Source organism: Alosa sapidissima, chromosome 7, assembly GCF_018492685.1.
Source record: "Alosa sapidissima isolate fAloSap1 chromosome 7, fAloSap1.pri, whole genome shotgun sequence".
Lineage (NCBI taxonomy): Eukaryota > Metazoa > Chordata > Actinopteri > Clupeiformes > Clupeidae > Alosa > Alosa sapidissima.
In genome coordinates, this window is record NC_055963.1 from 1,285,001 (window position 1) to 1,312,500 (window position 27,500).

At 44.7% G+C, this 27,500-nt stretch overlaps 1 protein-coding gene across 3 annotated transcripts in view; it reads left to right on the top strand.

Moving 5' to 3' along the window:
• LOC121714239 (chemokine-like protein TAFA-1) overlaps positions 1–27,500 on the top strand; it is a 73,258-nt gene that overhangs the window by 6,038 nt on the left and 39,720 nt on the right. The window lies entirely within an intron of this gene.

Genomic DNA, 27,500 nt, shown 5'->3' on the forward strand with positions numbered 1-27,500 from the left:
ACAGCACAACACAGCACAACACACACCACAACACACACCACACCACACACCACACAGCACAACACACACCACACGATACAGCACAACACACACCACAACACACACCACACCACACGACACAGCACAACACACACCACAGCACACCACACACCACACCACACACCATCCAGATCATAGGTAAGCACTCTACACACACCACACACACCACAACACACACCACACCACACCACACACCACACCACACGACACAGCACAACACACACCACAACACACACCACACCACACACCACACAGCACAACACACACCACACGATACAGCACAACACACACCACAACACACACCACACCACACGACACAGCACAACACACACCACAACACACACCACAACACACACACAACACACCACACCACACCACACAGCACAACACACACCACACCACACACCACACCACACCACACAGCACAACACACACCACAACACACACCACACCACACGGCACAACACACAGCACAACACACACCACAACACACACCATCCAGATCATAGGTAAGCACTCCACACACACCACAACACACACCACACCACACACCACAACACAACACACACCACAACACACACCATCCAGATCATAGGTAAGCACTCTACACACACCACACCACACCACACACACACCACAACACACACCATCCAGATCATAGGTAAGCACTCCACACAAACCACAACACACACCACACCACAACACACACCACACCACACACACCACAACACACACCATCCAGATCATAGGTAAGCACTCCACACACACCACAACACACACCATCCAGATCATAGGTAAGCACTCCACACAAACCACAACACACACCACACCACAACACACACCATCCAGATCATAGGTAAGCACTCCACACTACACACACCACAACACACATTACACACTACAACAAACCACACATTACACACCACACATTACACACTACAACACACCACACATTACACACCACACATTACACACCAAATACCACTGGCTTTAGCGGTGTGGGCATGCTGGCTTTAGCGGTGTGGTCATGCTAGTGCTGGCTTTAGCGGTGTGGTCATGCTAGCGGTGGCTTTAGCGGTGTGGTCATGCTGGCGCTGGCTTTAGCGGTGTGGTCATGCTAGCGGTGGCTTTAGCGGTGTGGTCATGCTGGTCAGCACAGATAGTGACCACAGCCGCAGAGACCAGAGAGCGACTGGCTGTGATGGTGAAGCACTTTCTGCTCTGATATGGGCTTGTGTGTGTGTGTGTGTGTGTAGCACCTTCTGCACTGATATGGGCTTGTGTGTGTGTGTGTGTGTGTGTGTGTGTGAAGCATTGCATGATATTGTCAGGGTCCCTGCAATATAAATGGTACTGACAGTAGTTTTGAGAACATGCCGGGACCCAGTAAGCCCATGACATTCTCTATTCCTGTATTGACAAGAAATAGAACACAAATGCATCGAGCTTATAGGGTAAACCAGTCCAATCTCCTACCCGTACCACATCAACCTCAGATTTCCCCCATGGATCATATTTCCCCAACACTTACAGCAAAACTAGCACTCCTAAATATCAGATCTCTTTCAAACAAATCATTCTTAATTTATGATCTAATTTGCACACACAACCTTGATTTTTTACTTTTAACTGAGACATGGTTAGATCAAGCAAACAGTGCTGCTACTCTTATCGAATCAGCTCCCCCAAACTTCAGTTTCTTGAGTGCTACCAGAGCAAATAAAAGAGGTGGGGGGATAGCCACAATTTTCAAGACGTCTTTTCAGTGCAATCAGTCGTCATTCGGTGACTTTACTTCATTTGAATATCTGTGTGCATGCATTAAGCCCTCTGAGTTTGGCAATATTTTAGCTGCTATGCGGCTCAGCTGTGGAACCAACTTTCGGATGACATTAAAAAGGCCCCAACTGTAGCCAGTTTTAAATCTAGACTTAAGACCAAACTGTTCTCAGATGCTTTCTGCTAACTGTGCCGAGTTACAAATTCTGAATCTGCCTTGATAATTATTCTACTTTGTCTTTTATTACTTTTTTTACTACTTTTGCCTTTGTTTTTGCTTACTAATTATTCTTTATTTTTAAACGATTTTACCTTGTGTTTTATGTTTTCTTTTTATTATGATCTTTACCTTTTAACTATTCTTTGACTATATTGCCCTTCTATGCTTTTATTTGTTATTATTGTTTGGTTTTGTTTAAAGCACATTGAATGACCTCTGTGTATGAAATGTGCTATATAAATAAACTTGACTTGACTTGACTTGACTTGACTTGACTTGAAGCACCTTCTGCACTGATATGGGCTTGTGTGTGTGTGTGTGTGTGTGTGTGTGTGTGTGAAGCACCTTCTGGTCTGATATGGGCTTGTGTGTGTGTGTGGGGGGGTCTCAGAAGTAGGATTCTGTAAAGAAGCAAGAATTGATCTCAAGCGAGCTCACTACTCCAACCTCTCCTACTTCCCCAACGCGTCCTCCTTCAGTATCGGCGGCCAGAGATAGATAATAGATAGGGATCAATAGTGCTTTGCGTCTCCGTCTGCTCAGGACCACAAGCTGCAATCAACATGCAATCAATGTGTGGCCCACTGGGGCCTGAATACCGTGTATACATTTGCAGGGCTGAATACCGCGTATACATTTGCAGGGCTGAATACCGCGTATACATTTACAGGGCTGAATACCGTGTATACATTTGTAGGGCTGAAGGAAATGCTATTAGCAGGGAAAATAACATCCGCACTCAGCTGTAATGACATGGAATAAACAGACATGTGATGGGCTTTCAAAAGGCTTCTGCAGGGAGATAAATAGAGGCAGCAAGGGCTAGCATGATAAAAAAACCTGCTGGACAACATCACTTGCAAGGGCTAGCGTGATAGAAAACTTACTGGCCAACATCAGGGAGACTCATTACATCTGTCTCAGTAAAGGCTATTTCTCACAGCTTAAAAGAACCATATGTAAGATTGTGGCCAAAACTGGTACTGCAATCACCCTCCCCCGACTCGAGGTTGTCAACCTGGATGCCGAAACAGTACTGTCTTCTTGATTAGTAGATAGGCTGAGGGTGGCGCATCAGGCCAAAATACAACATGACATGACAAAACACAACATCAACATCAGTTGAGGGCTGCAACTTCACTTTTTAAATGACAATATCTTGGCCGGACTACTGTTGTCAGTGATATAAGTATTTGAAATTAACATGATTTCTTAATGTCTAGTGACATATCAGGGCCATTTTAGGATTAATTTCTTACATACGGTTCCTTTAAAGTCCACTTCATTTCACTATGTTGGTTTTTGTTGGCAGTGCTGGCCAATGACTTTGCCAAGAGGATCATCAGCGTGTCCAAGCATAGGTCTTGCATTAAAGTGGCTATTTTTCCTCACTGTAACCTGTAGCTTCATGGTAATGAGCAGTGAGCTCTCGATGTGGTGCTGCATTCTGAGTAGCCGATCACACGGTATTGATGGGGATCCAAGGTTCTTCTCAGAGTTACGGGAGGTAGCTGAATCAGACTGCTCTGCCTACCTGTCCCTGGCTTACAGAGAGTATGACTAGGTGAGAAACTAGATGTACCGCATAGCGGTACAAAATATGACTAGGTGAGAAAAAATGAGCCTTGACCAGATATCTCAGCACAGTGTGGACTTAATGAAGCATGCTGATTAAAAAGTGAACTAATTAACTAATTAACGAATTAATTAGATGACATGTAATAGATAAGCAGCGGAAAAGGGGATTACGAAACAGGTCCCATTCAGGTGGCACCCAGATTATAGGCCATATGATGAGTCATACTTACCAATGAGATGCTGATCCTAATGAGCATATGATGCGTCATACTTACCAATGAGATGCTGATCCTAATGAGTCATATTTACCAATGAGAAGCTGATCCTAATGATCATATGATGAGTCATACTTACCAATGAGATGCTGATCCTAATGAGTCATATTTACCAATGAGAAGCTGATCCTAATGATCATATGATGAGTCATATTTACCAATGAGATGCTGATCCTAATGAGTCATATTTACCAATGAGATGCTGATCCTAATGAGTCATATTTACCAATGAGATGCTGATTCTAATGAGTCATACTTACCAATGAGAAGCTGATCCTAATGAGCATATGATGAGTCATACTTAGCAATAAGATGCTGATCCTAATGAGTCATACTTACCAATGAGAAGCTCCCCGACTGTAATGAGTCTCCTCGATGTTGTCCAGTAAGTTTTCTATCACGCTAGCCTTTGCAAGTGATGTTGTCCAGTAAGTTTTTTTATCACACTAGCCCTTGCTGCCTCTATTTATCTTCCTGCAGAAGCCTTTTGAAAGCCCATCACATGTCACATGTATTCCATGTCATGACAGCTGAGTGCTGATCGAGGGCAAAGGACAGACTGGCGGACAGAACTGGACAGAACTGGACACAGTTGGTCCATGTAGTTTGTGTTTTGGGTGCTGTGCTGTTGGAATCTGGTAATGGGAGAGAGAGGTGACTAATCCAAATAAAGAGAATTACAACCATCAAATTGGATTAGGCAATGTTAGGAATGATTCCTCCAAATTATAATCATCAAATTAGATTAGGCAATGTTAGGAATGATTCCTCTAAATTATAATCATCAAATTGGATTAGGCAATGTTAATGATTCCTCCAAATTATAATCGTCAAATTGGATTAGGCAATGTTAGGAATGATTCCTCCAAATTATAATCATCAAATTGGATTAGGCAATGTTAGGAATGATTCCTCCAAATTATAAGCATCAAATTGGATTAGGCAATGTTAGGAATGATTCCTCCAAATTATAATCATCAAATTGGATTAGGCAATGTTAGGAATGATCACTCCAAAATACAGGCAATGTTAGGAATGATTCCTCCAAATTATAATAATCAAATTGGATTAGGCAATGTTAGGAATGATTCCTCTAAATTATAAGCATCAAATTGGATTAGGCAATGTTAGGAATGATTCCTCCAAATTATAATAATCAAATTGGATTAGGCAATGTTAGGAATGATTCCTCCAAATTATAATAATCAAATTGGATAAGGCAATGTTAGGAATGATTCCTCCAAATCATTGAAAGGAAAGTGTTGTTTGACCTGAAGCTGAAGTTTAAACGATCAAAAATGTGACCAGCCATATGAAAACCAGCCACATGTCTCCCCAAAGACATTTTGAGCTATTCATAGATTCTGAAAGTGTAGTTTCAAAGCTATCCAGTGATGTCTCACTCATGGCGATCTCAGGGATGGATTACTGCACAGGCCTACCGGGCCCAGGCCCAAGGGGTCAGGGGGCCCTGAAGCCTAAGCCTTTGCATGGAATCATTGCCTCAATATCAACAAATCAGGATGTAGGCTATGAATCTGATTGAATTTAGTATTGGCCATCCCCAAAATGCACCAGAATACAGAAAATCACATCAAAAAAATGTAAAAATTTGTGGGGGAGGACCCCCAAACCCCCCCTCCCACATATACGAGAATAAGTGGGGGGCCCTTAATAAATCTGGGCCCAGGGGCCCAAAGGTTCATAATCCGCCCATGGGCGATCTGATAATATTTGAATAAGTTGTGGTCAGTTGAATGTATACCCCTCGAGAGTGAGTGCGTGCGGGTAGGCAACAGATTGGAGAGGGTAGCCTAGTAAGAAATTACGCTTCGATTTGGTTTGATAAAATGGGGGGCGAGACGGAGGAGGATATAGACCTACAATCAAAGTCAGGGCCAGCGGCGAAGAAAAAGAGATACACAGTAGGCTACACAACGCCCACAGGGTGAACATTTCGGAGTGGGTAACAACTTAATATTATGCATTGTAGCCTATTGTTAATGTTTTATGGATTAGCCTTATTTAAAAGAGCAGGTGAAAGGGCATTATAAGAACCGTTTAGACTCAGCAACCTTAAAGTGACAATGAATGCACCATTTATAGTTAAACAGTAGGTCTACTGTATAACATTTGCAGCATTTGTTAATAAGTTATTTAAAACCAGTAATAGGCCTAGTATAACTATGATTATAGGCATGTAACATTAATCAAAATCATAACTTTTTTTTGGGGGGGGGGGGTATATATACAATAAAGTATCTATCTATCTATCTATCTATCTACCTATCTATCTATCTATCTATGTATCTGTCTATCTATCTTATTCAAATTAATAGCTGATGCTCACGGACATTACTAGCCAAAAACCTCCCATTACAGCTTAGTTTCGATGTGCATATCACTTTAAACGACAGTACTGAGCTAGCTAATAACAATGTAACTAGCTAGCAAGCAATGTAGCAGGGATTGCAATGTAACAGGGACTACTTACGCCACGAGAAACTGAAAAGTATTCCTGCAGACTTCAGGACTTTCAGGACTTTCTTTTTGTCTGCGGCTTTTTGGTGGATGTAGTCATCTCCGAAGTAACTACTGTACGTTTGTTTGCCTCAAGATGGCCAATGATTCGCATGTCCTGCCACTCTCTTTCGGCAGCTATAGAATCACTCTGTATTTTGTACATAAGCTCTGAACCAGGGTCGCTGTATATTAAGTAGCCATGTGTATCGCTTGTAATGTGCAGCTGATTGGCCGAAAAAATAACAAAAGCACGTCAATGACCAACTGCAGTTCAGTATGGAAATCAGCTAACACGCCCCAGCACAAAGAGAGAGGCAGATTTTTTTGCGAAAACTATACCCAATTTCAACGACAAAATGTATACTTTTAAGGCAACCATAGCTGTTATCTGAAACATGGAGTGGCTTCTTCATGACTTCAACTTGCATATTCTGCAAAAAAACGAAAATCACTAATTTGAAAAAAAAAAAGCTTAAATTGTGTTTTGCGCGATTTCGTCGAGGCCGACTTGCTGCTGGTTTTCATATGGCGGGTCACAAATAGGGATGATTAGTGATACACTTGGTGACCAAAGAGTCCTAAAATCATCCATAAAACACCTGAATGTGTGGTGAGTGTAGAGTAGAAGTGTAGAGTAGATGGGTGTGTGTGTGTAGAGTAGAGGTGTGTGTGTGTGTGTGTAGAGTAGAGGTGTGTGTGTGTGTGTAGAGTAGAGGTGTGTGTGTGTGTGTGTGTGTAGAGTAGAGAGGTGTGTGTGTGTAGAGTAGAGGTGTGTGTGTGTGTGTAGAGTAGAGGGGTGTGTGTGTGTGTGTGTGTGTAGAGTAAAGGGGTGTGTGTGTGTAGAGTAGAGGAGTGTGTGTGTGTGTGTAGAGTAGAGAGGTGTGTGTGTGTAGAGTAGAGGTGTGTGTGTGTGTGTGTAGAGTAGAGGTGTGTGTGTGTAGAGTAGAGGGGTGTGTGTGTGTGTGTGTAGAGTAAAGGGGTGTGCGGGGGGGTGTCTCCTGTTGGTGGATGCAGGTCGCCAGCATCAACGTTACCGCATGACAACAATAGACGTGCACTCCTTTCATTTTCTATTTTATTTTATTTCTCGTCATAACCTTTCCCGGGAATCCCGTTTCCCAGATTAAACCCTAGTTTCCAGATTAAACCCAAGTTCCCAGATTAAAGCCTAGTTTCCAGATTAAACCATAGTGCCCAGATTAAACCCAAATTCCCAGATTAAACCCAAATTCCCAGATTAAACCCTAGTTCCCAAATTCCCACTGCATTAGGAGCAGCAGCAGGTGAGCAGCACACAAACATGCAACAAGATAACAATTCGCCCACACGCACGCACGCACACACACACACACACACACACACGTTCACACCAACACACCAAACAATCCAACTGTGAAGGTGAACTTGTTACTTTTGTTATGAGCCAATAACACCTACACAATGTGAAATGGAAGATGTAGAAAAGGTGTCTTTTGTAAACACCTTCCAACCTCCCCAGCATGACACCAGCTCATTTGGCAACTATTCTGTTCCATGTCTGTGGACACGCCCCTTTGTCCTGTACACTAGTCACATGTCTATGGACACACCCCTTTCCCCTCCTCTGTCATCAGGTAACATGTTAAAGAGCAAATTCTCCACAGGAAGTGGACGCAGGTGTCAATGAGGAATGATTGAGGTGGGCCGTTAGTCCAGGGTGTAAACGCAGGTTGGCATGGCTACTCCTGATGTACTTTAGCGTGCGCCGCGCCGCGCCGTCTCCACATGACAAATCTCCTCCTTTGGCACAATTTATATGGAGTAAGAGTGAAGGTGCTGCTTCATCACTTGAGTGGGACGCTAGCGCTAGCTCTCTCTCGTGAATCTCGGCCTGGACACCCTCCGCCTATTGCGCTGCCGAGGAGAGTGTGTGTGTGTGTGTGTGGTGTGTGTGTGTGTGTGTGTGTGTGTGTGTGTGTGTGTGTGTGTGTGTGATATTGCGCTGCCGAGGAGAGTGTGGTGTGTGATTGTGTGTGAGTGTGTGTGTGTGGTGTGTGTGATATTGCGCTGCTGGGGAGAGTATGGTGTGTGGGTGAGTGTGTGGTGTGGTGTGTGTGATATTGCGCTGCCGGGGAGATTGATTAGGCTGCTGTCTCGCACGCCACACTCAGGTTCTCACAGCCAATAATCCAGTGGCCGGACAGATGATGACAATGTGAATGGGCACTAGGCTCATATGAATCCCTTTAACCCCACGACTGCACCCGGGTACAGGGAGACAGAGAGAGAGAGAGAGAGAGAGAGAGAGAGAGAGAGAGAGAGAGAGAGAGATGGAGGGGGAGACAGAGAGAAGGAGAGAGAGAGGAGAGAGAGAGAGAGAGAGAGAGATGGAGGGGGAGACAGAGAGAAGGAGAGAGAGAGGAGAGAGAGAGAGGAGAGAGAGAGAGAGATGGAGGGGGAGAGAGAGCGAAGGACAGAGAGAGGAGAGAGAGAAGGAGAGAGAGAGAGATGGAGGGGGAGAGAGAGAAGGAGAGAGAGAGGAGAGAGAAGGAGAGAGAGATGGAGGGGGAGAGAGAGAGAAGGAGAGAGAGAGGAGAGAGAGAGGAGAGAGAGAGAGATGGAGGGGGAGAGAGAGAGAAGGAGAGAGAGAGAGATGGAGGGGGAGAGAGAGAAGGAGAGAGAAAGGAGAGAGAAGGAGAGAGAGAGATGGAGGGGGAGGTAGAGAGAGATGGAGGGGGAGAGAGAGAGAAGGAGAGAGAGAAGGAGGGAGACAGAGAGAGAGAAGGAGAGAGAGAGGAGGGGGAGGTAGAGAGAGAGAGAGATGGAGAAAAATAGAGATATTGTATTTGATTTATTTTCATTCATTACTGTTTTCATCTGTTTTATGACACCAAATATGTACATTTGGAGAGAGAGAGATGGAGAGAGAGGGGGAGAGAGAAAGAGAGGGAGAGAAAGAGGGAGGGAGAGAGATGGATAGAGGGAGGGAGGGAGAGAGAAGGATAGAGAGGGAGGGAGGGAGGGAGAGGTGAAGAGGGTCTGTTGGGAGGTGAAGATGGGGTTGGATCCTCATGTCCACATACACACACAAACACAAACACGCACGCAAACACACACACACACACACACACGCACGCAAACATACACACACACACACACACAAACACACACACTCACACACGCACCAAACACACACACACACACACACTCACATACGCACACACACATACACACACACATACGCACACACACACATACGCGCACACACACACATACACACACACACACACACACACACACACACGCGCACACACATACGTGCACACACACACATTCGCCCGCACACACACATTTGCCCGCACACACACACACACACACACAGCGGCTCAGAAGACAGGGCCACCGGAGGATCCCTCTCCCTTCAGTACTCCTCACCAATGTGCAATCCCTCCGGAGCAAAGGTGGATGAACTCCACTGAGGGGAATAATATGAAATCATTCCCAAAAAGGACATTTCCATTTTTCCAAACAACAAACCATGTGTGTCCAAATCCGTTAAAAGTATCATTAATCAGAGGAATATTAGTTTTAAAGAGGGGGATGCCATAGTTTATAAAGACTTGCAAAAGCAAGTTAATTAGTTGTTTTTAATTTAATTTTAATTTAATTGTAGTTAATTTAAATTAGCTAAACTCAAATATAAGGACAAAGTTGAAGCCCTATTGAATAGTGGCAAGTCACGCCCTGCATGGGATGGTGTGAAGTCAATGATGGGCTTGCAATCTAATAAAATAATGGAAAGGCCGATTCTGAGCTTGCAGATGAATTGAATACTTTTTACAATCGTTTTAATATTTATGATTTTGCAAAGGAATTGTCGGTGTACAGGGAACCACAGGCAGAACAAAATGTTGCCATTGCTATTGATAAGGACAGAGTTCACAAAATTCTTAGGGGTTTGAAGGAAAGGAAGAGCCCTGGTCCAGACAATATTGGTGGCCGCCTCCTCAAAAGCTGTGCAGAGCCTCTGTCTGACATACTCGCCTTTATTTTTAATAAGTCACTCCAATCACACCAGGTCCCTCATCTCTGGAAAGAGTCGGTGATTGTGCCTGTGCCTAAGACCAAGGGACCTAAATCACTTAATGATTTTAGGCCAGTGGCTCTCACTTCCCTTATTATGAAGGCTTTTGAAAAAATTATTAAACAGGAGATTTTAGCAACAACACAGACGCAACTCGACTCCTTACAATTTGCCTACAGGGCAGGTACTGTAGGGGGGTCGAGGATGCTACAGGCAGCCTGCTCAGTTCAGTTTTTAACCACCTGGAAGGGGCAAAAAATTTTGTACGACTACTATTTATTGATTTTTCATCAGCTTTTAATTGTATTCAACCCCATATTTTAGCAGACAGACTTTTAAAGACACACAACATAAACCCAGTTTAGTTGACTTTTTAACCTCCAGATCCCAAAGGGTTAAAGTTAACAGTGTTTTTATCTGGCAATCTTTTATCTTCTACTGGCTCCCCTCAGGGATATGTCCTCTCCCCTCTCCTCTTTGTTTTATACACAAATGAATGCCGTTCACAATATGATAGAAGACAGGTTTTTATGTTTGCAGATGACTCTGTCATTGTGTCTCTTCTCAATAACACCGAGACTGACCATGGACCCATAGTGAATGATTTTAATGATCGGTGTAAGTGCATAAACGTAGCAAAGACCAAGGAACTAATTATTGACTTCTGGAAGCAATGCCCCCTTTTTCCCCCCACTATCATTGATGGTCAACCAGGTGAGGTAGTACAAGAGTACAAGTACCTTGGCATAATTATTGACAGTAAGTTATGTTTTAATTCATACACTGATGCTGTTTGTGCCAAAGCCCATCAGCGCATGTACTTTTACCGCAAACTGATGAATTTTAACATTGACCCTACTTTTATGAAAATGTTTTATTTCTGTTTTATTGAGTCTGTTTTAACCTTCTGTTTTATCTGCTGGTTTGGTTCTCTGTCCATTAAAAACAAAAATAGACTGGAGAGTATTGTCAGGACATGTAGCAAGATTGCAGGCATCAACTTCCCCTCTCTCTCTCACACCTACACTAAAAGAGTGGCAAAGAAGGCCCAATCTATATAGCTGACCCCCGCCATCCCTTGTCCTGCCAGTTTAAGCTACTCCCCTCAGGCCGTAGGTACTCCAGGCCCAGATGCAGGTCCAGTAGACTCAGAAACTCTTTTATCCCGACTTCCATTTCCATTTTAAACAATCTGCCTGAACTGTTTTAACTACATTTGCGTGTTATGTATTGTTGTATTGTTACATATTGTTGGGTGTCTGTCCTTATGTCGGTCTGCTGGCTGCGCCTGCTGTTTTTGCAGGGGTTCTTGTCTCGGTCCTGTCGGTAGCTAGCTTGGCCAGCTAGCTGCACGGTGGCATCCAGGATGAAGGGGTTCAGCCAGGTTTCGGTGATAATCAACACACAGCAGTTCCGTATGTAGTTGTTAGTTGCTATACCGAGTTCCAACTCATCCATTTTGTGCACGATGGATCTGGCATTGGTGAGTAGGAGGCTTGGCAGTGGAGGTCTATGTGGTAGTTTCCTTAGCGCTGAAGGCTAGCAGGCCCGACCGGCATCCCCACTTCTGCTTCCTCTTCTGTATCCGCCTTCGTCGCCTACCGCTGCCGACAACAATCCATGGAGCGCCCGGTGGTCTTGATTGGGTCAGTGTGGCTGTACTTGATCGTAAGACCTTGACATGGGAATGTTACAAAACACACAAATGAGAAACATAAACAAACAGACAAGAGAGCCACTGCACAGCCGCACACGGCCTCAGCTGCATTCTAAATCTCATGTGTGACCTGTGGTTTGTTAGTGGTGATGGTGGTTAGTGGTGGTTAGTGGTGGTTAGTGATGGTGGTTAGTGGCGATGGTGGTTAGTGGTGGTTAGTGATGGTGGTTAGTGGCGATGGTGGTTAGTGGTGACTGCACAGCCGCACGCCACCTCAGCTGCATTATAAATCTCATGTGTGAGCTGTGATGGTGGTTGGGCTTGGTGGTGGTGATGGTGGTTAGTGGTGTTGGTGGTGGTTGGTGATGATTGCAGTGGCTGCAGTGGTGGTTAATGGTGGTGCTTCTACAGCCTTGCGTAGTGATGGTGTTTAGTGGTGGTGGTGGTTAGAGGAGCTCTTCGAGAGCTTGCGTAGTGATAGTGTTTAGTGGTGGTGGTGGTTGCATAGTGATGGTGTTTAGTGGTTAGAGGTGCTCTTCGAGAGCTAGCGTAGCGCTCCCAGATGCGCTGCTGGCTGTTTGCTCGTAGCATAGCGTAGCGTAGCTCCCAGACGCACTGCTGGCTGTTTGCTCGTAGCATAGCGTAGCGTAGCTCCCAGACGCGCTGCTGGCTGTTTGCCTCTCCGCCTCCCTCCTGTCCGCTCCGCGAGGCTCACGCTGCTGATTCACAAGACGGAGGATTGGAGGGTTGTTTTTTTCCCTTTTTTTCTCCATTTGGTGCAGAGGGCTTCAACAAAACGGAGAAAATTGTGTTTGTCATGCATGCATAACCGGCACGTTTGGCTTATTTATTCCTCCCCCCCCCCCCCCCACCTCACTGCCACATAGTTGAACTGCCCATATGTGGGAAAAATCGTCCTCCAGTGGAGCGCGACCGAGCCAGAGCGCGGGGACGAGTCAGAGTGCGGGGACGAGTCAGGGGACGAGTCAGAGCGCAGGGACGAGTCAGCACTGCAGCTCTCTGGCCGGGGGCTTCAGCCGCTGCAGTATGTAATCACCCAGTTGACGATTACAAGCGTTCGTTACAGACTTGTTTCTGCGTCTGCTGCTGGCTCCAAACACGGATTGAGGAAGTCTGTCTTCTGTGCAGATTGTTTGACGGCCCCTGTGTCCAGCACTGTGCCACTTAGTGTGAGGCCACCACGGCTCCGGGCGGGTGGCGGTGGGGGGGTGGGGGCTGACACTGAGTGTGGAGGAGGTGGGGGTAACAGGAAGATGTCTCCTCCGAGATTGACTGTCGCCTGCCAGTACCTGTCAAGCCGGCTGGGCCAGATTGGAGGGGCTGAGGGAGTGTCCGTCTTGATGTCTCCATCGACGAGGCCTCTTTCATGTGCTGGACTCCCCGCGGGCCTGGGCAAGCCAAGGCTCCTGACATCAACAGACGTTCCCAGCAGATCACAGATGCGCTCTGTCTGGAGGTGTTGTTTTGGCGAGGAGGAAATTGTGTGATTGTGTATTTTGCGTGTGAGTGTGTGTGTGTATATGTGTGTGTTTGTGTGCCTGTGCATGAGAAAGACGGAAAGAAAGCATTTTTTGTCTTTTTAAAAGGCATCCACTGTCAGCTGTTGGCTGCAGGTTACTGTGACGATAAACAGCCACTGCAGTAAGAGCTCTGATTTCCCTTCATCTCTACGTGGTTATCCAGCGATCGCGTAGACGCACTCTGAGACAGCAAAAACACTGTGACATCTTGTGTCAGCGCTAATATTGCGATCGCGTAGACGCACTCTGAGATAGCAAAAACACTGTGACATCTTGTGTCAGCGCTAATATTGCGATCGCGTAGACGCACTCTGAGATAGCAAAAACACTGTGACATCTGGTGTCAGCGCTAATATTGAAGCTAATGTTACATCGGATACACTGTAAATCTATGTTACTTTTAATCACCAGATGTCACTCTGTTCCCAGATGCCACTCTGTTGAAGGCCCCCTTGTCTCGCTGAGGCGCTAGATGAATTTTTTAGCAGAAGACCACATCAGATGTGGCATCATAAAATTCTTATTGTTGTAGATTGTGCCATCTGCAATCTCCTAAGTGTGACTTGTGCAGTTTCTGTCAACTGAGAGGAAGGCAACCGAGTGCTGTGACTGACGCTCAGGCTCAATATTTGACATTACAGGAGTACTAGCTTACATTAGATATGGAGGCGCAATTCCAAACCATGAAATCGTTCAGCTGTTCATAGGTCCATTACCACTGCTTTATGTCACAACCACCGTTTCAACTTGCCAAGCTTTTCTTCCAATTAGCCCTCGTCTTACTCGATTGTCATATTTTAGCATAATGTATGCCATGCTAGTATGCTAATGAAGCCCAGATATATCCTTCCTTTTCATTTGGAAGGCTATGAGAATGACAAGGAGCGGAGGCCTGACTTATTCATGGGCTCCTCTTCACATCATCTGTTCTCTCTGAGTGTGTGTGTGTGTGTGTTCTGCTCCTCTTCCACATCATCTGTTCTCTGAGTGCGTGCGTGTGTGTGTGTGTGTGTGTGGGGGGGGGGGGGGGGCCCTACAGTAAGGACTCTGGTAGTAAGGACTCTATTTAAGTAAGTTAGATTAAATGTTAAAAGAGTTTTTTCCGTAACAGCCAGGATTAGAGCTGAAGATTTTTGCCCGAACCCGACAGGTAGATGGGAAGATGGGAAGATGCGACATTCTGCAAATTGACAGGGAATTTGTCGCTGATAAGGCATGTTGATCGTAGCTGTTCAATACCTGCCAGTGCCCAGGATCACCCTACAATCACATCGTTTGTTACAGCATTAAAACCCATCACCGCATCACCCTACAATCACATCGTTTGTTACAGCTTTAAAACCCATCGCCGCATCACCCTACAATCACATCGTTTGTTACAGCATTAAAACACATCACCGCATCACCCTACAATCACATCGTTTGTTACAGCTTTAAAACCCATCGCCGCATCACCCTACAATCACATCGTTTGTTACAGCTTTAAAACCCATCGCCGCATCACCCTACAATCACATCGGTAAAACAAACAGTGACGGAGAAGTGTGTCAGCTTTTGCTGTAAAGAAGTGTGTCAGCTTTTGCTGTAAAGAAGTGTGTCAGCTTTTGCTGTGATATTGTAAATGGCGTGGGGTTTGAAGAGCTGGCGCAAGAACGAATTAATGTCGGGGCTGCGTATTGGAGGGTACCTGTACACTTCATAGTGCTGAGATGTTACAATGTTACAGAGGAGACTTATTTTATTTCTTTGTTCCAACTTCCAAGTGGCCTATAGCCTACGTCATGAATAAATGATGGTAAAAAATGTATAAATGACTCATTCTTGACAAAAGGCAAAGGAGATGTGTGCGTGTGCACATTTTAATAATGTCAGGCTGTAAAAGCTGTCAGTCAAAATGTACTTGTCGGGCTCGGGCCAACTAACTATTAAGGCCCGACTACAGCTCTAGCCAGGATATTAACATAGGTAGAGGCACCAGCACACTGTGTGTACTACAACACTAATTTTGCGTTTATCCCAAAACGTAGATGGGGTCCTTGGGTGTCAGCCTGGAAAAATGTATTAAATATTGTTTAAATACACAATTTCTTGGCACTCTCCGTCAGAGAATAGGGCCTGCACTATGCCTAAACCACACATAGTCTGTCGTTGGTCTCCTGAACATTCCCCATCCAGACATGCATAAAACATTTAACTCACAAGAGAAATTGATATAGCCATAGGCTATTTAGAGAGCGTAGCTATATAACTGTTAAAACAAGTCAGATATGAAGAGGCATTGCAACAATATTTACAAAGATACATTGTAATGTTGGCTGCATAAATTATGCAGATCGACACACACAAACACACACACACACACATTGTTGAAATCATATGCTGGATGCTTTATTAATCTGTCTATGTGGGTTTAGTTCATGACTGGGCAATTATAAGACCACGTCAGCTATTTAATCACTGACAACTGGGTCAATTTCATAGTGGGTGGTGTAAACCGGGACATTTTAACGTCCCGGCAGGTTTTTGTCAGGACTTGGGACATATGTGGTCAAATATGGACTGTCCTGGTAATCTTATAGTAACATCAGCACAGTGTGCACTACAATGCTAATCATGCGAACATAGACATCAGCACACTGTGTACTACAACGCTAATCATGCTAACATAGACATCAGCACACTGTATAGCACAACGCTAATCATGCTAACATAGACATCAGCACACTTTATAGCACAACGCTAATCATGCTAACATAGACATCAGCACACTGTATAGCACAACAGAAAAAGCCCACCCTGACTCTCTCTTCCACTCACTTCCTGTCATTCTCCACTGTCCTATCAAATTAAAGGCATAAAAAGCCCCAAAAATATATACAAAAAGTTTCACTTTTAATTTCAAATCCTTGAGTAGGAGAGCCTACAGTAAGTGGTTCTGAAAGTGAATGTGATTTGAACAGAACAGCAGAAAGAAGTGCTGTGTGAACAACATGCTCATTTGATGGTAATGTAGTCGATGACTGTCACTTACGTTTAGACTAGCAGCATACCACCTGATTTGCATTCCTCAAGAGAGATCGCTCCTGCAGGTGAGGACGGCAGTGTGAAATGTGACACTCGCGCGTGGACAAATTTGTTTGCGATCCATGACTCTCTCTGTATGAAATGTGACACTCACGCGTGGTCAAATTTGTTTGCGATCCATGACTCTCTCTGTATGAAATGTGACACTCACGCGTGGTCAAATTTGTTTGCGATCCATAACTCGATGTGTGTGAAATGTGACACATGCGTGGACAAGTTTTTTTGTGATCCACAACTCTCTCTATGTGAAATGTGACACTCACGTGTTGACAATTTTGTTTGCGATCCATAACTTGCTGTGTGAAATGTGACACACTCGCGTGTGGACAAGTTTGTTTGCGACCCATAACTCGCTGTGTAGGCTACTGCCTTTTGTTGAGTGCCATCTTGCTGGGAAGAGGCCTGTGAGCACCTAGTGTGGCGCCAGTTCCCATGTTGTCGACCATTTTGCTTGCAATCTATTTTTGACACAGGCCCATTGTGGCGATAAATGAAATGATTCCAATAGTGGCGGATGAAGCAGAAGAATGGTGAAAAAAGAGTGATGATGATATTTCCATGGTTTCCACCCCCTAGACAGATTCCTGACACATGTAAACATGTAATCGCTGTTGAAAGCCGAGCTGCATAAAGACTTTTAGAATAGCACACGGCATTGCCTTTGTTAGCGCGTAATGCATCTTAGTTGGGGGGGCGGAGTGGGGGAGCGCTGCTCACACACAATACCCTCACAAAGGCAAACCCCACAGCACTCTCGCACACACACACACACACACACACAAAACACCAGAGTGGATCTTTCATATGCCTCAAAACAAAGGTTATCTGCTTCTGTGCACGATACAAGACGCTGACAGTTTTATAGCCTTATATAAGGCATCTCCTGCAGCCACGGCCTGTTTTGTTGTTGTTCTTCAGACATTTCCATTCTGTAGCCCTCCTTAAACCCCCCCTCCATCCCTCCCTCTCTCACTCCCTCCACCCCCACAGTCTCTCCCATGCCATCACTCTCTAAGGCCGTCCCCGCTCCCCTGCAGTCAGGATGGGATGCGACGTTCAGTTATGGCCCCTGGCTCTGCTCCATCTGTGGCCTGCCAGAGCCACTTTGTTCCGACGTCCGCGTGAATGCCACCGCACTGACCCCACTGCACCCACACCCTGCAAAGCAACGTGCCGCAACATGACGGGGACGCGATTCCGCCGTCGTCCAAAATATGTTTTTAAGAATCCGTCTGCCCACAGAAAGAGATTAAATAGGTGGAGTGTACTGAGAGGAGTGGAGAGGGGGACTGGTGCGGGGCAAACATGAAGGAATGCCCTTTAGGGCAGCAAGAGGCTGGTGACTCTTCCCATTAGCAGCGGAGTAGAACAGACAGCATCAGAGAGAACGGCAACCAGGCTGGACTACAAGCTTTCTTTTCAGTCAAACTCCATCACCACCAGCTGGTGTCAGGCCTGATTTCATTAAGACTTCACAGACAGATGGTTGTGCTCTTGATACTCATGCTCCCTGTAACAAATAGGGAGGAAACCCATTTATTTACCTTTGAATCTCACAACCAAACGTCTGTTTTATTTGGGCTTAACTCAATTGGATGTCCAAATCCAACATCATTTTTGGATGCATACCAAAACTCACCGTAATGGAAACATGCCAATGATGTACAGACAAACTTTTATTTCCATTATTATGAACAATGCTGACAGCCGCGGGGGTTTTGTAAACGTTGTCTCAGTGTCTTCCTCAAACAGTTGAATGAAGCTTCTGCCCTGATGCATGCTTAATTTTGTTCCTCTGAAGCCCTCTCTACCTTTTTTGCTGTAAAAAAGACAAAGACAAACTCAAACCACAGAGGGCTATTCTTGTCCCCAAGTGTGACATTTTAGGAATAAAAGATGATCCTATTGAGCTGTGCAAATGGAATTCTGATCAGACTGGGAGCAGACCGCAGAAGGACGTACAGGAGAAATGGGATTAGTGCAGCTCTATCGGCAAATCTCTCTTTGATGTTTAGGAGCCAAATGTTTTTTTCCTCAACCTACTCTCATTCTACCACTGAACTTTCGGCATCCCAGGGCAAGTTATGGGAATGGTTATGTTTTTGCTGTTAAAAGTAAACAAAAATATGCTTTGTTTACACAGATCCCTCTTTAAACCTGAGATGAACCTCCTCAGCCTCTCACTCATTTTATTCATGAATGTGGTATGCTCTTTTAATATGTGGTATGCTCTTTTAATATACAACAAAATGCCTTTTACTTTACGTCATACTGTATAGTGTCCATCTATCAGAGAGAAAAAAACTGTCTCAGCCCAACACGCCCCTTTGCTTTAGCAGCAAGATGGCATCAGATGGCATGGATTGGTGCTCATGGAAGTGGATAATGTCCAAAGATCACCCATATCCCCTGAAACAAGCTGCCGTGTCCAAAGATCACCCATATCCCCTGAAACAAGCTGCCGTGAGAGTCCAGCCCTGTGACTGGTGTAAGTGTTCCCTGCGGCCTCCAGGGAACCGGGTTCCGTCTCAGTCCAGGGCCCGTGTTCTGTAACAATGGGGCGAGGGAACAGTCACTTAAGAACCCATTAGAGGTGGAGGCCTGCTCTCCTAATCTCCCGGTGCCGGCACCACAGGGGGAGATGGAGGAGGATCTTAGAGCAGCCAAAGAGCCCCACAGAGCAGCCAAAGCTCTTAAAAACACATACAAATAAATAACTTTTCAAAATCATTTTCAGATGCAAGCAACTCATTCATCACCCCACTGCCTCAAAAAGAGATGGTGGTGTGTGTGTGTGTGGGGGGGGTCTGATTTCTCTCACCCCCCACCACCACTCCACAGAATGAATAATGCAGTGCTGCTGACATGACTGGGCTCCTGGATGTGTGTTTAAGCAGCCTGTGTAATTGGAAAATGTACAGGCAGCGTGTGTAAAGGAAAACAGTTTTTTTTGCGACATTGGCCATGACTTGGAGGTGGAAATGTTTAGGAGGATGGGCGGGTGGGGGGAATGAATTTTCTTTGCCCACAGCTTAATTAATTACAACACACTCTTTTTCCCCCGACGTTGCCAGCTGTTCACAGCCCGAGATATTCAATAAGTGGATCCCCATGCTTTAATAAACATGGCAGATTGCTCCCCGTTTCCTGCCGGCTGCTCAACGCTGAGGATGCCGTGAGCTCAAGACAAACCGAAGGGAAATTGTTTTGCATGCCAAAGTCACAGCCATCAACTACAAGGGTAGTAATCAATCAAAACAATGTCAAATAGCCTGCGCCCATTTAAAAGTGGAGAGGAGTTCTTATGCACTCAATATGGAAAGCACCTCGTGGCCATACAGTAGTTATGGAAATGCACTTGAGCAGTTGAAGCCCTATTCTTATTTGTCAAGGCTTCAACCGGAGAGCCATGAAAGCCCCTTTATGTGCAGTTGAGCATATTTGTTTATTTATTTGTTGAGCATATTTGTTTATTTATTATTTAATTGCACATGGTTTCTTCTTTTTCTTCTTCTTATTCTTCTTCTTCTTCTTATCACAATTGAACACAATATGCATCAACAAACTGACAGAATAATTAGGACATTTTTAAACCACGATAAACTCTGGCCATTTGCGGGAATATATGACTGATGAACAATAAAGATCTAAATGGAACAACATAGACACCCCATATTGAGACACCTAGAACACTGCCCCATATTGAGACACCTAGAACACTGCCCCATATTGAGACACCCAGAACACTGCCCCATATTGAGACAAATAGAACACTGCCCCATATTGAGACACCTAGAACACTGCCCCATATTGAGACACCTAGAACACTGCCCCGTAAGAGACACCTAGAACACTGCCCCATATTGAGACACCTAGAACACTGCCCCGTAAGAGACACCTAGAACACTGCTCCATATTTGGAGGTCTGGCCCACTTACTCAAGAGGTGTACTTTTTCAAATGTCCTAATGAATTAAACTTAAATCTCCGATGACTTAAATGTTCCATTTAACTGTTAACTGTTGCTCACAATAAATCTTCCAGACCGCTGTGCGAACTGCACTTACAGGGTTTCCAACACCCAGCAGTCCAGCAGAATCTAGGTAGAGTCCCATGATGCACTTTTATGAGGGAAGGTCTTTAAAAACATTCCACAGTTGCACTAATGGTTTTGTTGCAGGCAGAAGAAACTTAATTAAAGTAGTTTATTATGGTTCCTCCAGAAAGACTGGTAGGCACTACTAGGGAGCTACAATGAAAATTAACAAATGTTTTAATCCATGAAAGGATGTACAAAAGACAATGAGTCTTTGGCATAGGCCCCGTCCTCGGTCCAGATTGCATAGGCCCCGTCCTTGGTCCAGATTGCATAGGCCCTGTCCTTGGTCCAGATTGCATAGGCCCCGTCCTTGGTCCAGATTTCTGAACGTGCAAGACGAGCTTACCCCCCAGACGCCTGGACAAGGGCCAAACTGTGTTGGTTGGGGAGGGAGATGGGGTTTTGGGGGGGGGGGGCATTGGAAATCGGCACCTAAGAGCAGCAGGACAGGTGCATGGAGTCATTCTAAAGACTGATGTACATAGACTGGTGATTGGTCAGTTGAATTTCCCCTTGGGGATCAATAAAGTATCTATCTATCTATCTATCTATCTATCTTCTAAAGACTGATGTAGACTGGTGATTGGTCAGCAGAGTCATTTAAAGACTGATGTAGACTGGTGATTGGTCAGCAGAGTCATCTAAAGACTGATGTAGACTGGTGATTGGTCAGGAGTAATGACTGAATGAGTGACGTAGCATTAGAGTCTTCAGGCAGAACTTACGCTAAAGTTTTCCACGTGTTTTGATCCTTGAATAGTGAGGAATAATTAAGCAATATAGCAAGAGTGAGATCACGAGCTCTATATTGTTTTTTATACAGCTAATCTGAAAACACCTCATTCTTTTTTAAATGTTTATTTCGACTTTGTTTTTATGCATCAAAAATAGTTCCATTTTCAATAGACAGTGTCTTGGTTGCCACGTAATCAACATTCCAGATCCCTCTCCAACGGGTTTTTGTGGTTTTTCGTGTCTTCGTTGAATGACATTGTAAAATAAGGACAGCCATTTTCATCCTATTTTAAAATGAATGAGTCGGGCTGAAATGATTGAGCCCCTGATCCCTTTGGTTGTTCTAATGGTGGCATAAAATTCCTGCAGTAGCCTAACCTATTGCGCCGAGATCGGATTTGGCGATGATTTTCAAATGAATGCCTCTCTTCGTGTCAGATAGCCAGGTGTTAAAACAGTGTTAAAACGGCCCTGGCGCTTGCTTAACGGTGTTGATCTTATTGATACAGTCCAGTTGGTCTGCGCAGATGGAGACGCTCCTGGATGAAAACATTTTGCAGGTGATCAACTAAGAAAAACTGCTTGAATGATTGAAGTACAACTATAACAGGGACTGCAGTATTTAATGGGGGCATGTTGTATTGCTACTGGTACAATGAGGACGTGTCATTTGACTGTATTGGAGCTTCATGTTGCTAACATGTGCAGTCAGTCAAGGGAAACTTAACAGAAAACTGACTAAACCCTTTTTTAGTGCAAAGTGTTAGCAGCTTTGATGATGCTTTTTCATTCACTGACTACAATGTCATGGATCACTAATTAGTGATGAGTGTCTCCAGAATTGTATCAATGTCATGGACATTTGACATATGTTCAAACACATACAGGATCTATAGCTTCAAACTGGATCTGAAACACATACAGGGTCTATATGTTCAATCACATACAGGATCTATAAGTTCAAACTGTATCTCCAGCCAACGAGAGGAGACCTTGCTTGGTAATTCTGCAGAGTTTCAGAGCATCCTTGGAAGGCTGAGTGAGATCAGCGTTGAGTGGGGAAAAGCTCACACGGTGTGACCTAAAGCGTAGACGAGCATTGAGACGCGTCTCCGTGGTGATAAACTTGGCGCAAAGCAGGGCTGGAATGCTCCAGGGAGCTGCCAGTGGCTCCTGTTCTGTCACCGTCACAGAGAGAAAGGGACCTGCTGGGAGGGCTGACAGACGTCTCTTTTTGCCTTTATGAAACAGGTTTACTTAAAGGAGGTTCTTTGAATTATGAAGAGAAAATCAGGGCTGATATTGCTTGGTTTTTACGGCCGTAGCAAGAGACAGCTTTGTTGTTTGTCAGTGTACCATTAGCGTTCCCAGCAGTCTGGTGAAGAGAGAGTGCACATCTGAAATCTCACATGGAGAAGAATATGGATCAATTGTACATTTCCTATTATACTTCCAAATGATACGCACACAATCGGAATCATAAAGTGGTTACACTGCTCTCACATTGCTCTGCATGGGCCTGCCGTTAAGAGATAATACAGTGTGTGCATTGTTCTGAATGTTATGTTGTGTGTGTACATTGTGTGCATTGTTCTGAATGTTATGTTGCCTTGTTTTCTGAATGTTTTGTTGCCTTGAAAGGTCAGTGACCTACGGCAGGCTTGAGGTACTCAGAATACGACATGAGTCTAAAATATGGATCACAGAGAGGGACACTCAGATCCATCACAAATCAAGACTTCTCTCTCACATCAGGGCATCGAGGGAGAAATTCACAAAGTTTCAGCACAACAAGCATTATCACTTATATTTTGAATGGGTTTATTTCCTATTGTATTAGTGATCCAAGGAACACTGACTTGACCTCTCCCAAAAACTAAACTCAAACAACATGGACGTTTCTTGTGTTTCACTCTTCAAGTAAAGTTAAATAAGGTCTCAGAAACTCTTCAGATGTTCTCCATTATTAATAGATAGTCAGGCGAGATGAGTCAGCCATGTTTGTTTAACTCCTTGAATCTCAACTCTCTCAAATCAATCACTGAGGATTGATCCATTTCCTCTTGGTCAGGGAGTCGTGCCCTTGATTCCTATCACACATGACCATAGGCCCGCTGATAGCCTTGTATGGATTCCTCACGCTGTGTGTGTGTGTGTGTGTGTGTGTGTGATACAGCAGTGAATACTCGAGTCTCTCAGTAGGAGTTCTGCAGGGCAGAGGGAAACCACATTCTCCACATTGTACATGGTTGATCTGTGAGTTTCATAGCTGTACATGGTTGATCGGTGAGTTTCATAGCTGTACATGGTTGATCTGTGAGTTTCATAGCTGTACATGGTTGATCTGTGTTTCATAGCTGTACATGGTTGATCTGTGAGTTTCATAGCTGTACATGGTTGATCTGTGTTTCATAGCTGTACATGGTTGATCTGTGAGTTTCATAGCTGTACATGGTTGATCTGTGAGTTTCATAGCTGTACATGGTTGATCTGTGAGTTAGTAGCTGTACATGGTTGATCTGTGAGTTTCATAGTTCTCCCTCCATCCCTCTCTCTCTCTCTCCCTCTCTCTCTCTCTCTCTCTCTCTCTCTCTCTCTCTCACACACAGTATCTACTGTATTTCTCTGTAATGGGGAAGAGGGAGGAGCTCTAATATTTATACTGACATTAATGACTTTGTGTGTAGCCTTCTTATAAAGGGCTAAAGATAGCTTCCTACGTGCTGTAGCCTTCTTATAAAGGGCTAAAGATAGCTTCCTACGTGCTGTAGCCTTCTTATAAAGGGCTAAAGATAGCTTCCTACGTGCTGTTTGATGATGAGTGACATTTGAATGTAATCTCAGCTAGACTGCACTGTGTGGGGCTAGTCTGACTTTGAGTAGATCAGATGTACTGATGTGGCGAAACTAAATGCATCGTTCCGCAGACATAACAAAACTATGGTCTGTACTATTTGCCGACTCACCGTCATCACAACTGAAAATCCTTCAGGGAAAGATTGCAAAATGAATTATCATTACTTAGACCTCATTAATTTAAAAAGAGTGTCTTGAGCATCTAATAAGGTCCAAGAGGGAATGCAACGTTATAAATTAGCAAGCTAATGAAGCCCTCTCAGCACAGAGGTAAGACTGCCATAAACAATAGTCTTTGAGTGAGCACTGAAGTGCTGATTGTGCATGTTAACTTGAAGTCCATCTGTGTCAGAGAGGATTACCAACTCATGTCTGGCACCTAAAATAGCTAATTAAAAATCTATTTGCCTGCTGCACAGAAAAAAAGGAATTTCACACTTGAAATAGTAAATGACACGGAATTAGGCAATTTCTTCAAATTATCTAGCGATCTTAAATGGCCGAGATTTAACTCTGCGTCTCAATTATATCCTATCTTTCAATTATGCACGTGGCGCAGATCAGTCCACTGTAATCGTGTTTATTTGCGTGATGCCTCCTCCCAGGCCACTGAGTTTGCAATGAGCCATTTCCTGAAGATCCATTACCGGCCTGGATGCCCAGCCGAGCTTACATAATCTCCGCCGGCTGCCCATGAGAATGCCATTTCAGACAGAGTGATCTGAGCACTACACTCTGAGAACACATCCTGTAGGCACATTAGCCTGGCACAGCTCTGTAGGCACATTAGTGCCCGTAAAGCCTGGCACAGTTCTGTCAGCTCCGAGAGATGCAGGTGGACTAGCTTACTCTTGGCACTGCACAATGCATGCCAATCATTCTGCTCTTGGTGGCAGTCCGCGGAAGCCTGAGGAGGCATCGTGCACACAAACACACACACACACACACACACACACAAACACACACACAGAAAAGCACACACACACACACACACACAAACACACACACAGAAAAGCACGCACACACACACACACACACACACACACACACAGAAAAGCACGCACACACACACACACACACACACACACACACACACACACACAGAAAAGCACACACGCGCACACACACACACACACACACACACACAGAAAAGCACACACACATGCACACACACACACAGAAAAGCACACACACACACACACACACACGCGCGCACACACACACACACACAAAGAAAAGCACACACATGCACACACACACACACAAAAAAGCACACACACACACACATGCATGTACACAGACACACACACACAAACACACACAACATACACATGCACTCAAGCCCATTACAACTGACTGCAGTCATGAGCTTGCACTTAATAGCTATTCAGTGAAACCAGGCTCCAGACAGCACAATACTATATATGTAAAAAAAACTGGAGAAATGGGTAATAAGTTAACACTGTTAGCCCCCCCCATCCCTCGCCACTCTCTGGATTTAGGTCTGATGGCAAACTGGGGCATTCTCACTGCTAGCCCTTTACAATGATGGAGAAATTGGGGAGAAAATCATTTATTTTCTTTCTCCGTGGACGTCTTCCGCCTTGGTGAACAGCGGAATATTACTGCCTGGCCCGGACCAACTCCAGCTGCTGGCTGCGCCACCTCACAGCACACGCACACACACACGCACGCACAAACACACGCACGCACACACGCATGCACGCACACGCATGCACGCACACACACATGCACGCATGCACGCACGCACACACATGCACACACGCACAGTGCCGTTTGCACACATCTGAACACAATAGCATCTCAGTGCAGTTTGCGCACATCTGAAAACAATAGCATCTGAGTGCAGTTTGCACACATCTGAAAACAAGTTTGCACTCATCTGAAGACAATAGCATCTCAGGGCAGTTTGCACACATCTGAAGACAATAGCATCTCAGGGCAGTTTGCACACATCTGAAAACAATAGCATCTGAGTGCAGTTTGCACACATCTGAAAACAAGTTTGCACTCATCTGAAGACAATAGCATCTCAGGGCAGTTTGCACACATCTGAAGACAATAGCATCTGAGTGCAGTTTGCACACATCTGAAAACAATAGCATCTGAGTGCAGTTTGCACACATCTGAAAACAATAGCATCTCAGTGCTCACCAGTTGCCTTGCCGCCCTCCTATTCGAAGGACCCAAACTAGGCAGAGAACCCACAGAGAGACTTTATTTTCAGTCTGTATCTTCTGTGTCGTAATTTGTCCACAGCATATGCACCTTAGGTTATCTAACTTTAATTTGTCTGGGGTAGTTCTGGGGTAGCGTTGATTTGGGCTTTGGGTGATTGATATTATATTCATCCCTGACTAAATGTTGTGTTGTAGGATTGGATCCAATCTTTAGGGAATGGCTTTAGGGCAGATAAATCATTTGTGATATGCAAACAAGGTCCAGGATGCTGCCTTCCCGTATATTTGACTTTACAACAGAGGGGAGATATTTTCCTGCTAGTGATTTGGGACACATTGTCACAGACTTTTGAGTGACATTTGAGAGAATTGAGGTCAACAAGGGCCGCGGCAAGAGTCTCTCATGAATAAACAGCAGCTCGCAGTGCAGCCAAAGCGCTAGCAATAAGGTGATGACTAACTAAGAGAGTGCTTTTAAATCCTTTATTTTAGCACATAAAGCAGATCACCTCTTCATCTCTTATCACCAGTCATGAAAGAGCCTCCTCATAGGAACTTGTCTCTGATGCTTTCCCAAAGGATGCCAGTGGAAAGTGAAGCGTTTTGCACGACTATTTCTGGTTTGGAATGATGGGGGCTCGGAAACGCATGAGGCAGGCCAGGCTGACGGGATTGTAGATTATTCCAGATTATTCCAGGCCAGTCTGACGGGATTGTAGATTATTCCAGATTATTCCAGAGGGCATGAGGCAGGCTGACAGGATTGTAGATTATTCAAGATTATTCCAGGCCAGGCCAACAGGATTGTAGATTATTCCAGATTATTCCAGAGCGCATGAGGCAGGCTGATA